Below are 14641 nucleotides of genomic sequence, written 5' to 3'. Positions count from 1 at the left end.
GGGAGAAATTCGCCCTTGTTGTGAAGACATTAGGAAAAATTTTGCAGCGGAAAATACACAGAACGAGAAGGGAGAACACAAGACCTGCGCTAACTTTCAACAGAACCTTCTGTTGAAAGTTAGCGCACGTCTTATGTCCCTTCTCGTCCTTGTGTTTTTCGCGCTGCAAATTTTCCTAGGGATTATTCACTTCAGTAAATTTTTCCTTGCTTACAACCAAGCAGTATATATTTTTTTTAGATGGAATATAATTGCCAGCAAAGTATCCACACACTATGTCTTGGCGACATTCTGTTTCGAATGCTACATATCAAAAGCTAAGCTGCAATATGGGTCAAAAGCTATTTTTTTCCGACTCTGTTACAGTTTGGGTGCAACGTTTCTGTTTATTTTGTTTTCATAGTATTTTTGACAAAGTGGATATCTATTTACTTATTTATATTTTTACTTGACAATACTGCTGACACCAGTAAGCAGTATTGCAAAGTGGGCTACAGTGATAAGTTACACATAAATGATCTTGCTAAGCAAACAGGAGCATAACATATACAAACACAAGATAAACCAAGAACATCTATACAACCGTCTTAAGGAAATGATAAGGGAACAGCACAAAATACAAAGGCAATGAACTTTAGAAATCAACCTTCGGTATTCCATACGAAAGAATTGGTCTTTCTCCTGATAAATGTTAACATTAGAACTTCAGCATTTTGCAGTGTTTCCTTATGGCCGAAAAAATGTAACTTGAAATGCAAATTAATAAACTATTTTAGCATGAAACACTGCCACCTTCAGATTAAAGAAAGAAATATTCTGCATTAAAATGGGAACAAACAGCACTGGACATGGGACGAAGAAAGAACAATAGACGAGGGTGCTGTCGCCCTCGTCTACCTTTTTTTTTCCGTCCCGTGCCCAGCGCTGTTTGTTCCCATCGTAATCATGTACTGACCAGCACAGGTATGTGCTCTCCTGAATATTTTGCTCTAATTGCTCAAAGCAATAACTTTGTATAAGTTATCTTGCATGACGCAGTTTCACATCTGTAGATGGATGGATGCTATGTGTGTTCCCTTTAAAGCGAAGCATTGACATGCAAGTGGCCAAGCACAATTTTTGAATTGGCTTAATGCCTTTTTTACCTGAATTAATTTCTTTCCTTAAACAAACTTATTATAGGTAGCTTATTTTTCGGCATTGTACATAAAGACCCTGCAGTTTTGTTTTTGGCTGTTCTCGCTGCTTTTCCACTACCAATCTCCATCTGTCTTTTACTGATTTCTCTTGTGGATGTGTTCATCTTATCAAGCTTTCTCTAAGCCTAGGGCTTCATGAGAGCTAGTTCCCACACGCACATGGGTGGACATTTTTACATTTATTTAAAAGGTGGTCCGTCATCTTCATATCTCTCTCACAACCAGTGCATGTGACGCCTACTTACTGGATCTCACTTTATGACTGCATATTCTAAGCAAGATTACCTCGCTTCAGACATTGCACTAGCTTATCATATGCTTCCCTCCTACTTCGTCCCTTATTCTTGCGATAGTTACTCAGAGCTTTCATTTTTAGTATTTGCTATCCATTAAATCATCTCCACCTCTCTGACATTGCACCTAACGCTTATCGTGCATAAAGTTTAACGCATGCTCTCAGCATCACGAAATTTCGTCCTGGAAATTATCATTGACTACAGGTATGATCTTTTTAGCAGCATGATATTTTCCAACAGCAAACGAGTTCGTTAAAAAACCACCTTGTATACTTAAATGGGGATGACTAATTCCATACCTCGTTTATTAAAGTTAACCTCTTTCAATTTCCTTACGCTTGTTCTTTGTGTTGTGCTTGCCTCATGGTTTGCAGTCTTTAAGGATCTGGTATATTTAAAGAGTTGAATAGCCGGTCACCTGCTTATGACACTGCAGCTTAAGTATTGCACCCACTATCATTGCCATAGTAGCATTTGGTACAGTAGAGGTTTGTAATGAATGTAACGAGATGTACAGCTCATGAAATAATTGTTGAACAACGAATGTTGTTGGAGCTAGTGATTCAACAAGAGGACTGGTCTTTAGAGGGGCAACGAATTGCATCAAAGTTGCTGCAACAACTTAGACGCATCAATTTGTTGAAACATTGGCTCCAGCAACACGCTTTGTTCAATGGTTTGACATTCATTCAGCTGCCATCTTCAGCTCAACTTTGTCGCGTTAAGATGCACAGGATATACAACTGTCATGTTGTGTTCTGATAGACTTCAAGAGCTATTGACAGCAAGCTTGTTTCTCAATTTATTCTCATCCTTTACGTTTACGCTTTAATCTTTGTCATCTTCAGCCTTATATGTGCACTGCAGCAGTAGCCCTTCGCAGTGGTCTACATTTGCCTCGTCTTGTGGCGAGCCGATTCCATTTATACATGCGCAATTCTTCATTTCTTCACCCACATAACTCTCGGCCTTCTCGGCAGCATTAAGTACAAAAATTGTAACTGTAAGACTTTTGCTTCAACATCATGACAGTAATTGAATAGAATTGGTAATGCACGTACATAAATACTCTTGCAGTTAGAACGTAGTGTTTTAACCTGAATTCTTGTGTACTATAGCAATAAGTCTTCGTGAAATCATGGTGCTTGTCCTTCATATGATCAGAACGAGTCCGGAATATCTGCAAAATATCGTTTCTGCTTTTTTGATTTCTGAAACAGTGATGCTAAGGGAGGCCATGTGCACATGCACCATGGCAATGTTTAAATGGGTATAAATTCTGAACACTGCTGTTGCTCTAGGTGTTTTCTTTTACTTCCTTTTCAGACGTACAGAAAGGAGCGAAGTGAGCTGTCCATGGGCCGTGCCCACAGTTTCATAAGCAGGCTGCAACACTTTTGACAAATGTTCCTGAATACACCTGCCGAAGTGCATTAAAGAAGCATGTAGTAGTGTACTTCACTGTTTATTTGGCATGAAGCAGCAGGTATGCTTCCGTCATCAGCAAGTTCACACAGTACAGTGCATCTACACATGGCATGCTACCCCCACATCTACCAGCCCGGGATGTGTAGCTTGATTGTAAAATGTTTACTTTGACTTAACACAACAATTATTAACAAAATGACATGAAGTTTTGCCACCTATGCAGGCGACATTCTCAGTATACGCTGGCAAATATAAGCGGAGTTTGACCAGTCCATTAGTCGCACATTTCCTTGTAAACATCTCGTAGAGGGCCACTGTTTGTGTTGCAAGCCAATGCGCCGTGATGAATGAACCATGATTCTAAGATTTTTTTTTCCTCCGACCTTGTGCACAAGGTAGCATCGTCGAATTGATTAGGTCAAAGTATGCCTTGTCATTCAGCAGCGTTCAACAAGCTCCGTCTTAGAGCACTTTGCATGGGTGGTTTTCGCAACATCCTCTTTGTGTTCTTTAACCTTCGATCGCCTTCTTCAACCCATTTCGTCTATGCAAGTTGTGTCGCAATCTCCACATTGTACTTCGTAGATGATCCCACTCTAATCTTCGGCGGTGTTTGTGTATACCTCGTCCTTAGGACATGTGTTCACAAAGCCCAAGACCGCACACCTGCGGTGATCAGAGCAGGGTACTCTACAGAGTACATTGTGGGGTTCACGACACCACTTACATCAGCAAGTCGGGCAGGAAAATGCCAAAGACGTTCAAAGAACACAAAGTGGGAATGTTGCTAAAGCCACCCATGGAGCGCATTTTAAGACAGCTTGTTGAATACTGCTAGACGACAGGTTATAGCTTCGACCTTAACAATGCGACGATGCTGGCTCAGGAACGAAGGTGGAGGAAAACTTCGAATTATGGTTCATGCGTCAGGAAGCATCTGCTTGAACAACAACCACAGACCCACACCGAACGTGTACGTGGACGTATGTGGCTAGTGCACTGGTCGACCTCCGCTCACTTGTTGCCAGCGTATACCGAGACTGCCACCTGCATAGGTGGCAAAGCTCTATGGGATTTTATGGTGCAGTTATGGTACAAAACCATTATTTTGCATTAAGGCAAATGTGCCGTATTATATTGGACAGTACGGGCAGACCATTCTTTAGTATCCTAACGTAGGAGGTACGTAAAGAAGACCTTCTTTGAAGGAAATTGTTGTATTCTGGGTCCGGAACAGTGTTCTCATTCAAACGACGTGACGGAGTGCTTTGTGCTAGCTGTGCTAACGAAGGCACTTCGTAAGAAGGCTCCTTTTAGAGAAATCGTTTAATTAGGAACACGTAAAAGTGCTCGGCAGCGCTATACCTTCAGCTTGTCCGTGTTTAGGGGCCAGATTTTTTGCAGTGCATGCGTTTCACTGGAACAGTTCTTTCTCAGCGCCAACAAGGTGGTACAAACGTATTTCATGCTTGACATCGTTGCTTACTACTTCCAGGTTTGTACCGCTTCTCTGAGGAAAGGACGCTTACTTTTTTATTTATTTTGAGCGGTTCTTTTTTGAGCACTTTGTTCATGTAGCAAGTTGCTCTCAGTCCGCATCTGGGCGCGACTATACCCGTCGGCACCAAGAGAAAGCAAAGAAAAAAGTGAGTGCAGTTGGCAGAGCCGAACAGTACGAAGAGAAGGAATCCGCGAAAGCGGCGGCGGCACAGCTTGTTTTAAACACCAAGTTTGCCATTTTCTCGAGCTGCTGATCAGCACTGCCTTACGGCCAGGAGAGAAGATGTCTAAAATAAAGAAAGAGCAGCAAAATAGCTCCTCGTTCTGCCAACAAGGCGTGAATTACGCCTCCTCTACAACCCCGTTACGCTGCACCGCGGAACATTCTGGTTCGGTCATGCAACGTATCTGGTAGGGTGATGTTCTGGTCAGCCGCACGCTCCCGGATCTCTTCTTCTTCGTCTTTTCCTTCTCTCTCTCTCTCTCTCTCTATCCCTTATCGCCTGCTTCGACAACCATGCGCTCTTTTTATGTTACTCTCGAAACAGCTACTCGTATGATTCTTCCGTCCCCTTCACTCCTTGTGCGTCCTCACATCCACTTCGGCAGGGCTGGTTGGGCGTGGTACCGGTGGGGCGATGAGTGATGAATGCGCGACCTAGCTGAACAAGAAAAGAACAAGAGGGGGGGGGGCGTTCAGCACCGCCTTTGCAGTCACGAATTTCAACTTTACGCATTTTCTTTTCTAGCTGAAGTTGACTCGACTTGTGGGATACTCTCCTTTTGAAAACGTTTTCTCTTGGTTATGTTGTCCGTTGTCCCTTGGTATCGGAAAGTTGTGCAGCGTACTGGAAAAGAAAAAAAAAAGAAACTCATGCGGAAAACACGAATGCGGTTGTCTGGCCGCCGTCTGAATAAAACTGAACGATTGGGTGGAGTGGGGATGCCCGTGGAAGAACTGGTCGTGGAGTCCGAAGTCGGCCAGCTGATCCGACATATAGCTGAAAAAATAGGCGTCACCGACAGTGCGACAAAAGGAGAGATTGTCATGAGCTATAAAGAGAAGCTATTAAAAGACGACGAGGCGAAACTGTACACGATAGGGATTTTTCTCTGATTCGACACTTCTGCAGACGCTATCACTTAATTCAACCCTTTCTGCGTACATGAGTGAAGGTGGAAGTGGCTTCACAAAGAGCTCTCTTAAGACATGTTGTACAGGAGCCCATTGTACCGAGTTGATTTTTTTCCAGTTGCCTTTGCTATTAGTCAATTTTGTTTTTCTGAAAAAGGCGCAGGCTGAGGCTGAACTACGGAGATTTAAGCATTAGTGTGCCTTTATTCAGCCAGTGTATATGTCTTCAGTATGTGTACCTACATCTTTTTACTAGTTTACTTAATTTTGTTTATGAACTGCAGATGTATTGGAAGGTTTCATTTATCATACGTATCGTCAACTCAGCGTGCGCGCGCGTGTGTGGGCTAGCGTGCCTATGTATGTATGTATGTATGTATGTATGTATGTATGTATGTATGTATGTATTATGTATGCATGCATGTATGTATGTTATAAAGTTCTGCAACAGTTTCACTTCGTCGTGTCGCATCCCGGGAGGATGTAGGGATCCTGCGGCTGAAGAGAGCCGACGAAGAGAGAAGATGAAGTCTGCAATGGCTGAAAACTGTGTATATTAAACAGTAAACGTTCCTTTCTCCTGTTGGAACTTTATGTATGTATGTATGTATGTATGTATGTATGTATGTATGTATGTATGTATGTATGTATGTATGTATGTATGTATGTATGTAATCAATTGGAGATAAAGACACTTGATTGAAAGATGAAGTCAGCGAGCTTTCATCCGCCAGTCACATACACGCCTTCCACATTCAGTGCACGATTCAGAGAGATCCGACAAACCTGTTGGGAAGCAGCTAAACACCGCTAAAATTACAGGCGATAGTTGACACTGAATAAAATGCAAGCAAGTCAGAAGCTCCGATGCAAAGCTGCTGGACACTCGCATGGCGCATTCATTAAGCTAGGCCGTTATTCTACGGCAGAGCTGTTTAATAGGTCGAGGTTGCCCTGTGTGTCGTAGATAGAAAGTTGCCATCATATTACTCTTCACAAAAACGCATGTTGTTGAACATTTGCGTATCTTTTGTAGCGTTAGCTACACTTGCCTAGCCAGAGCAGGTTTCGCGGGGGTCATCATGAGCCGTGCTGCGCATGCGCTCGCGCCTCGCCGCTGCTGCTCTGCGCATTCGGGGGACGTCGTAGCCATGGCGCGCGCAGCTATTAGGTGCGAAGTATCTTAAGGCGGAGCTCAATCTGGTGGTGGTGTGCGGCGTGACCACCCGTAACTGCGCATGCGCATACCCTCTCCACACACCTCCTCTTCACTCTTCCTCACCATTCCCCCTGTCATCTACCTTCTCCAGTCACCCTCTCCCCTTCTCCTCTCCGCTTACCATCTCCCATCCCATCTCCCATTACCCTCTCCACGTCCCCTCCCCATTTCCACTCTTCCTCTGAAACGCGGGCTAGACATGCCGAAATTCTCCTCCTGCGCAACGCCGCGATGAGCTCGAGCGCATGCACGTCCCCTCCCCTTCTCTCTCCTTTCCTACGCTGCCCCCTCGTCGCCCGCCTGTCGACCGCGTTCCCCGCTCGCCCTGTGAGAATTACCGGCCAGGCTAGATGGAAGATACGACGCGCGTAGCGTCGCTCTTCGCGTTCCACGACGCGAGCTCGGTAACATGCCCAACGAACGCCAACGGAACGCGATCGTGCAAGTGCTCCGGATTCGCATCTACTCATGGTCCCCTTTAGCGGGAGATTGGTGTATTCGCCTTCGCTGTGCAGTCGCCGTCTGACAGTGCGCTGGTGCCACTTGATAGCGCCTCCGACTGGCGTTTGCAGGTGGGTAACCGCCATGGACACGGTGTAAGATATATATATCTTACACCGTGGCCATGGAGAAGGAGAGCGCAAAATGCTGTTCAACGGCGCAGAAGAGCCGAGAAGCTTATGTCAATCGGATCCCGAAGTACTTGCCTGGCAATTAGCACTTCAGCGTAAGAAGAATGAACAGAGGAACGCTAAACATGCTGCGGAAAGCTGAACGTGCTGCGGAGATCTGGAAAGCTCAATAATCAGCTGAACCTTTGCTAACGCTACGTATATCCTGGCATAGCCGAGCTAAGCCACTGCAAATTTTTTTAACAGCGATGCGGTTCTAGTGCGGCGTATGTGTCGTGACCCAAAATCACCATCATCATGAACCAGCACGCGCTCTCTTCGTTTTCTTCTTCATCTTCTACTACGCTCCCAGGACATGCGCGCGGATTTGTCAGGCGTATAACAAGGGGGAGGCACAAAGCGAATCAGAGATGTGAGGGTGAGGAGGGTAGCGAAGAAAGAGAGAAATAAACAGAGGTACAGAAAGAAAGAAATATATTGTCACGTGGTTTATTCACGTACAGACGTGAAGGAACGATGAGGAACGTCGAGGGTCCAAAATCCAAGCAAGCGCAAGCTCGGGTCGCGTGGCTACCACTCACGATGTGGCTTGCTTTCTTGGCTGCTTCGTCGTCGTCTCCGTACTCTTCACTACATTGGCCCCTGGTGAATAGCGGAGCCATCCTGGCGACCTAAGGCGTTGTCAGTATAGCGGGGTCGTAATAGGGCTTCAGGGCGGCTGACATGGACGATTTCCCGACCACGACGACGTAAATCGTGGGATGCTGTCAGAGGCTCAACCTCATAATTGACAGGAGACGTGCGAGAAAGAATGCGGTAGGGACCCTGATATCGGGCACGTAATTTCGAGGAAAGGCCAGGAGTGCTCGATGGGATCCAGAGCCAAACGAGGTCACCAGTCGTGAAAGTAGAGAGAGGTCGGTCGGTGTCGTGCCGTAGCTTTTGGTGGCCTTGGTCTTCGGTGGTCAACGAACGGGCTAATTGTCTGGAATCTTCGGCGTATCTGGCAACGTCAGAAATCGCAGTATATTCAGACGAGTCCGGCGTATAGGGAAGCATAGTGTCCAGCGTGCAGGACGGGTCGCGTCCGTGTAAAAGAAAGAAAGGTGAGAAACCGGTGGTCGCGTGCGTTGCGGTGTTGTACGCGTACGTGACGAACGGCAGGACGGTGTCCCAGTTGGTCTGGTCTGATGCCGTGTACATTGTCAACATATCACCGAGTGTGTGATTAAATCGTTCCGTGAGGCCATTCGTCTGCGGATGATATGCGGTGGTCATTCGATGAACGATGTTGCACTGGACGAGCAGGCCTGAATAGCGTCAGACAGGAAAACACGCCCTCTGTCGCTCAAAAGTTCACGGGGAGCAACCGTGGCGAAGGACAAAGTTGCGTAAGATAAAAAACGCAACCTCTCTTGCGGTAGCCGTTGGAAGTGCTGCAGTCTCTGCGTAACGGGTGAGGTGGTCCACGCCAACAATGATCCACCGATTCCCGGAGGAAGTCGGGGGAAGCGGGCCATATAAGTCGATGCCGACGCGGTCGAATGGACGCCCCGGACAAGGTAGAGGCTGAAGTGGGACCGGCTGGGCGTTGAGGTCGAACTTTACGCTGCTGACAAGCAGTACAAGCACGTACGTACTTGCGCACGAACGTGTACATGCCGCGCCAGTAGTATCGCTGACGCAAGCGGTTGTAAGTCTTCAGAGTGCCAGCGTGAGCGCTTTGCAGGTCGTTGTGAAAAGCAGTGCAGACTTCTGTGCGCATGTGGCGCGGGATCACTAGCAACCACCTCCGACCGTCAGGTGCGTAATTACGCCGATAGAGGAGGCCGTCGCGGAGTGCGAAATGCGTGGCTTGACGACGGAGAGTTCTTGACGCTGGATGAACCAATGAACCAGTCAGAAAGTCGACGAGTTCGGAGATCCACGCATCCTTGCGTTGCTCCGACGGCATGTCTGCGAAGTCAAGGGGCGTCAAGACAGCTGACGTGTCTGACGGCGAAGCTGTGTCAGACGGTAACGGTGAGCGGGATAGCGCATCAGCGTCCGAGTGCTTGCGGCCGGATCTGTACACAACACGAATGTCGTATTCCTGCAGCCGAAGCGCCCAACGACCGAGGCGGCCTGAAGGATCTTTCAGAGATGAGAGCCAACAGAGCGCGTGATGGTCCGTGACTACTTCGAAGGGGCGGCCATAAAGGTACGGACGGAACTTGGTCAAAGCCCAGATTATGGCGAGGCACTCTTTTCAGTGACTGAGTAGTTGCACTCCGCTTTCTTCAGGGTTCGACTCGCGTAAGCAACAACGTACTCGTCGTATCCTGGTTTTCGTTGAGCCAGTACAGCACCAAGACCGACACCGCTGGCGTCAGTATGGACCTCCGTAGGCACATTAGGGTCAAAGTGACGGAGTATCGGAGGTGACGTTAATAAGCGCCGTAGCGTCATGAAAGCTTCATCGCACTCTGGTGACCAAGCCGACAGGCCGTTAGAGGCTGTCAGTAGGTTGGTAAGAGGTGCGATGATAGAAGCGAAGTCGCGCACAAATCGACGAAAATATGAGCACAGCCCAATAAAGCTTCGGAGCGTCTTGATGGAATTGGGCTTGGGGTACTCGGCCACGGCACGAAGTTTAGCGGGATCCGGAAGAAACGCCTTCCTTGCAGACGACGTTGACCTAGTATGGTGAGTTGGCGCGCAGCAAAATGGCACTTCTTGATGTTAAGTTGAAGGCCAGCAGAGGCGAGGCACGTGAGAATAGCGCGAAGACGAACTAGATGAGTCGGAAAATCGCGGGAATATACAACAATGTCGTCAAGGTAGCACAGGCAGGTATTCCACTTGTGGCCACGAAGGATGTTATCCATCATTCGTTCGAAGGTAGCTGGGGCGTTGCAGAGTCCGAAGGGCATCACCTTGAACTCATAAAGCCCATCGGGAGTAACGAACGCAGTCTTCGGGCGGTCAGGGTCAGCGAGTGGAACTTGCCAATAAACCAGATCGCAAATCCAAGGACGAGAAATATTCTGCTCCTTGCAAGCAATCGAGGGCATCGTCGATGCGTGGCAACGGGTATACATCCTTCCGAGTATCTTATTCAGGCGGCGGTAGTCGACGCAGAATCTGATAGAGCCATCCCTTTTGCGCACAAGCACGACAGGGGACGACCAGGGGCTCTCAGATGGCTGAATGACTCCGCGCGTGAGCATATCATCGACTTGTTCATTGATAACACGGCGCTCTTCCGCCGAACGCGATATGGTCGTTGGCGTAAAGGGGCATGACCACCGGTGTCGATGTGGTGCGTGACGCTCGTTGTGCGACCCAGAGATGGCTGACCGCAGTCGAAGGATGAGCGGACTCTCTAGAAGGGCCAATAGTTCGCGTCGATGGTCCAATGATAGATCCGGGGACACAGAGGGTGAAAAATGTCTGACTTCGGAGGTGCCGCAACAGGGGCTGTCATGGCATTCAGCTGGTGGTGAAGTGGGGCTTCAGCGAACTCCAGAAAGCGAAGCAGGTCAACGGCATGTATGCTTCCCAAACACTCCCCGCGAAGTAGACGAACGGGCGAGGTGCGCAAGTTGGCAATCGGCATGATGGTAGCGCCGGATTCGACGGTGAGTACGGCAAACGGCAGTCGTAGGGCGTGGCGGCGGAGGAACAGCTCTGACGGGGCGAACAGGACAGCGCCGTCAGGAGCGGCCGGACAAGTCAAGGCGACAAGGGTGGACGTGTTGGGGGCTACGTCCGCGTCGGCAGCAATGACAACTTTACATGCGTCAGATATGGTAGGCCCCGAAACAGAAGATTGCAGCGGCGTAAGGGCGACTTCTGCTCGGGCGCAATCTATGATGGCGCGATGACGTGAAAGGAAGTCCCAGCCGAGGATACGTCCGTGAGAGCAGGATGGCAGCACGAAAACTCAATGACGTAAAGTTCGCCTTGAATATTAACGCGCGCGGTGCCACGGCTGAAGGTGCTATGAACTGCGACGTTCGCAGTGCGGAGCATGAGTCCTGAGAGCGACGTGGTCACTTTTTTAACTGGCGGCAGAGGCTCTCGCAGATTACGGAAACGGCGGCACGGTATCAATAGCGCTTGGGCCGTGGTACCTTCAACATTGACGTCGATAACGTTTGCGGCGAAAAAGACGGAGGCCTTGGGCAGTTCGCTTCGCATGCAGTTCTTGCCTCCGGAACTGCAGCGATCAGTTTCCCTCTTGCGCAGCAGGTCGGCGACGCATAGGTGACAGGGAGCGTCGTCGAGGGGACGGTGACCGGTGGGTCTCGTTGGGTCGTTGATCACGGGCGTACTCCAGTGGCGACCGGGACGACGACGCGACCGGCCTGCCGTCGGCGTCGAAGTGAGGAGGGGCGTAGTTTGGGGCGACCTGGACGACGACGCAAGTGGCATGCCCACGGCGTCGAATGTTGGAGGAACCAGGCGCCAATGGCGAGCGACGTGGCCGGCGAGGCCACAGGAGAAACAGATGGGCCGATTGTCCGGGGTTCGCCACGCGTCGGAACGGCGGAAGACGGAGCCGAGGGGTTTGGGATGGGCGGCGACGAAGCATACGCGGATGTTGGCAAGACACGGGGCGGCGTAAGTGGCCGAGGTGGAGCGTAAGGCATAGATTGGCGATACGCGGTGGTTGCCAAGGCATGGGACGGCATCAGTGGTCGAGGTGGAGCAGAGGGCATAGGCTGTTGAGGGGCCGAGCAGCAACGGCGGCGTAGGTAAGCGGCGCAGTGACGGGCGGTTGTTGGAACATGGGTGGGAGAGCCTCAGCACTTGCGTCCGAATGGCTTGTTGAATGCCCGGAGCCAGAGGATGCGCCGGCTCGTGAGTGAGCGGCAGTAAGGACAGCTGGCGTGCGACTTCTTCATGAATGAAGTCTTTGATCGTGGGCTGGAGAGTCGGCTGAGTGGCCGGAGGGACAGCTAGCTGCAAGCTGGAGAGCGTGTCGGGGGTCGGGAGGGCCTGACGGGCGATCGCGCGCTGCCTGCGCAATTCGTCGAAACTCTGACAGAGGGAAACTAGCGCAGCGACTGTGGTAGGATTCCGCGCGAGCGGCAGCTGGAAGGCGCCGTCCTCGATGCCCTTCAAGATGTGGTTGATTTGGCCTCCTCAGGCATAGCGAAGTCGACGCGGGTGCACAAATGGAGACATCCTCGATGTAACCCGTGTAGGTCTCACCCGGTTGTTGTGCACGCTGACGCAAGCGCTGCTCGGCGAGAAGCTTGCGAGCCGCAGGCCGTCCAAAGACGTCCTTGATAGCAGTCTTGAAAGCTGACCAAGATGGAAGCTCGGCCCTCGTGGTTGCGATACCACAGTTGGGCTATGTCGGCAAGGTAGAATTGCACATACCCAAGCTTCATTGGATCGTCCCATCTGTTGCTGGCGCCGACTTTGTCATACCTCGACAGCCACTCGTCCACGTCCGATTCACCGGAGCCCGAGAAGATGGGGGGGTCCCGCTGAGGATACACGGCGCCACAAGTGACGTGGACAGCCGAAGGGCCAGGCTGGGAAGGAGTCTCGGTGGCCATGTTGGTATCACGAAGGGGGGGAAGCTTACGGGAGCGAAGATCCAGGGTCGTAGGGGAAACCCACGTACCTCCACCAAATGTCACGTGGTTTATTCACGTACAGACGTGAAGGAACGATGAGGTACGTCGAGGAACGTTGAGGGTCCAAAATCCAAGCAAGCGCAAGCTCGGGTCGCGTGGCTACCACCTACGATGTGGCTTGCTTTCTTGGCTGCTTCGTCGTCGTCTCGTACTCTTCACTACAATATAAAGAAAGAGAAAATCCTGGCGAAAGAAAAATTGCTCATGAGTCGACGAGGTTCGAACCCGAACGCGGGCGCTCAACAACTCGGCTATCCAGGCACGCTGACAGAACATAGCATAGCCTTGTATAGTATCTGGTAGCAAGGGGGTAGCAAAGGGGAGTGAGAGTTAGGGGGATAGATGTGAGGGTGAGTAGGAGGGAAAAGAGAAGGGGCGAGAGTAAAACATAGCATGGAAAGAATGAAAGAGACAGAATGAAATAGAGAAAGGAAAGTATTAAAAAAAAGAATGGAAGAAGTAGAGAGAGAGAAAACAAGATAGAAAGAAAGAAGGAAGCGAGAAATAGAGAGAGAGAGAGAGAGTGAGGCAAATATAGGAGAGAAAGAAAGCAATAGCAAGAAAAAAAATTGGCCGCGTATCTGCGTGCTTCGCTGCAAATGTCGTGTAAAGACGATAGAAGAGGCGCTGCGTGAGATATGAACGCCATCTGGCAATACGTCGGGAAACGTGAATGCTGTATTGCGGGCTGGTAGTCCCGGCGCAGCAGCAGGCAAGACCGGCGGGGACGCCAGCCAGCCGAACACGCGGTTTGGCGCGAAGCGCCGAAGCAGAAGAAACGTCCGCACTCAACGAGTACCTCCACACACTCTTTTATATTCACGTCGCCTGGGTAAAGCAGGAATGCCAGAGCGAACTGAGCTCGCTCGCAGGATTTCAAGCAAGACGGACGTGCCTGCCGCGATGTCCTGGATTACTCCTCGTACCTCTCGCTGACCGGCGCCCCTGACGGACTCCCCTCGCCCGCTATGCCGTGCGCCGCTCATCGACGGGGGCCTTCGCCGCTTCGCCGATGATGTGCACCGTGCCTCTAGCTGTGTTTCGCGGACCCGTCCCTGAACTCCCGTGACTGTTTCCCCATCTTTCCTGTCCTCTTTTCTCTTCGTTGGATGGATGTGCTCCTATCACTTTTCTCTCTATTTTCCCACTATTCTTTTATTCCCTCCTTACCCCACCCTACAAGGCACTGCGCCCGTGTCGCCTATAGGCAGAGAGAAATTAGGTACCTTTTTCCTTTCCTTAATAACCACAGAAGAAGAAGAAGAACTGAAACCGAAACACACAATGAGCTCGCGCAGAGGGCAGGCACGGAGGAAGCCAAGTTTCGGCACAGTCGCATTTTCCAGCGCAGCTTAAGAAACTAGGGTCTCTAGAATTACGTATCTATGTATTTTCTATGAAAGGAACACACACCTAATACTTACCTAGTGATGTTGCGCCTCAGATATGCGTAATATTTGCTTTTTGATCAACCATGTAGACAAGTATGAACCTAGTGAGCCGTTCACGATGGCTGGCCCTTGTGCAAGGGGTTCAACTTTGGCCGAGTGGCTGAATCGAGGGACGTGCCGACAAACAGAAAGACAGACCAAAATTTCT

This window comes from Rhipicephalus sanguineus, chromosome 5 (genome assembly GCF_013339695.2).
Source record: "Rhipicephalus sanguineus isolate Rsan-2018 chromosome 5, BIME_Rsan_1.4, whole genome shotgun sequence".
Classification (NCBI taxonomy): domain Eukaryota; kingdom Metazoa; phylum Arthropoda; class Arachnida; order Ixodida; family Ixodidae; genus Rhipicephalus; species Rhipicephalus sanguineus.
The sequence above is the reverse complement of the archived record's forward strand: the minus strand, read 5'-3'. Positions refer to the sequence as shown.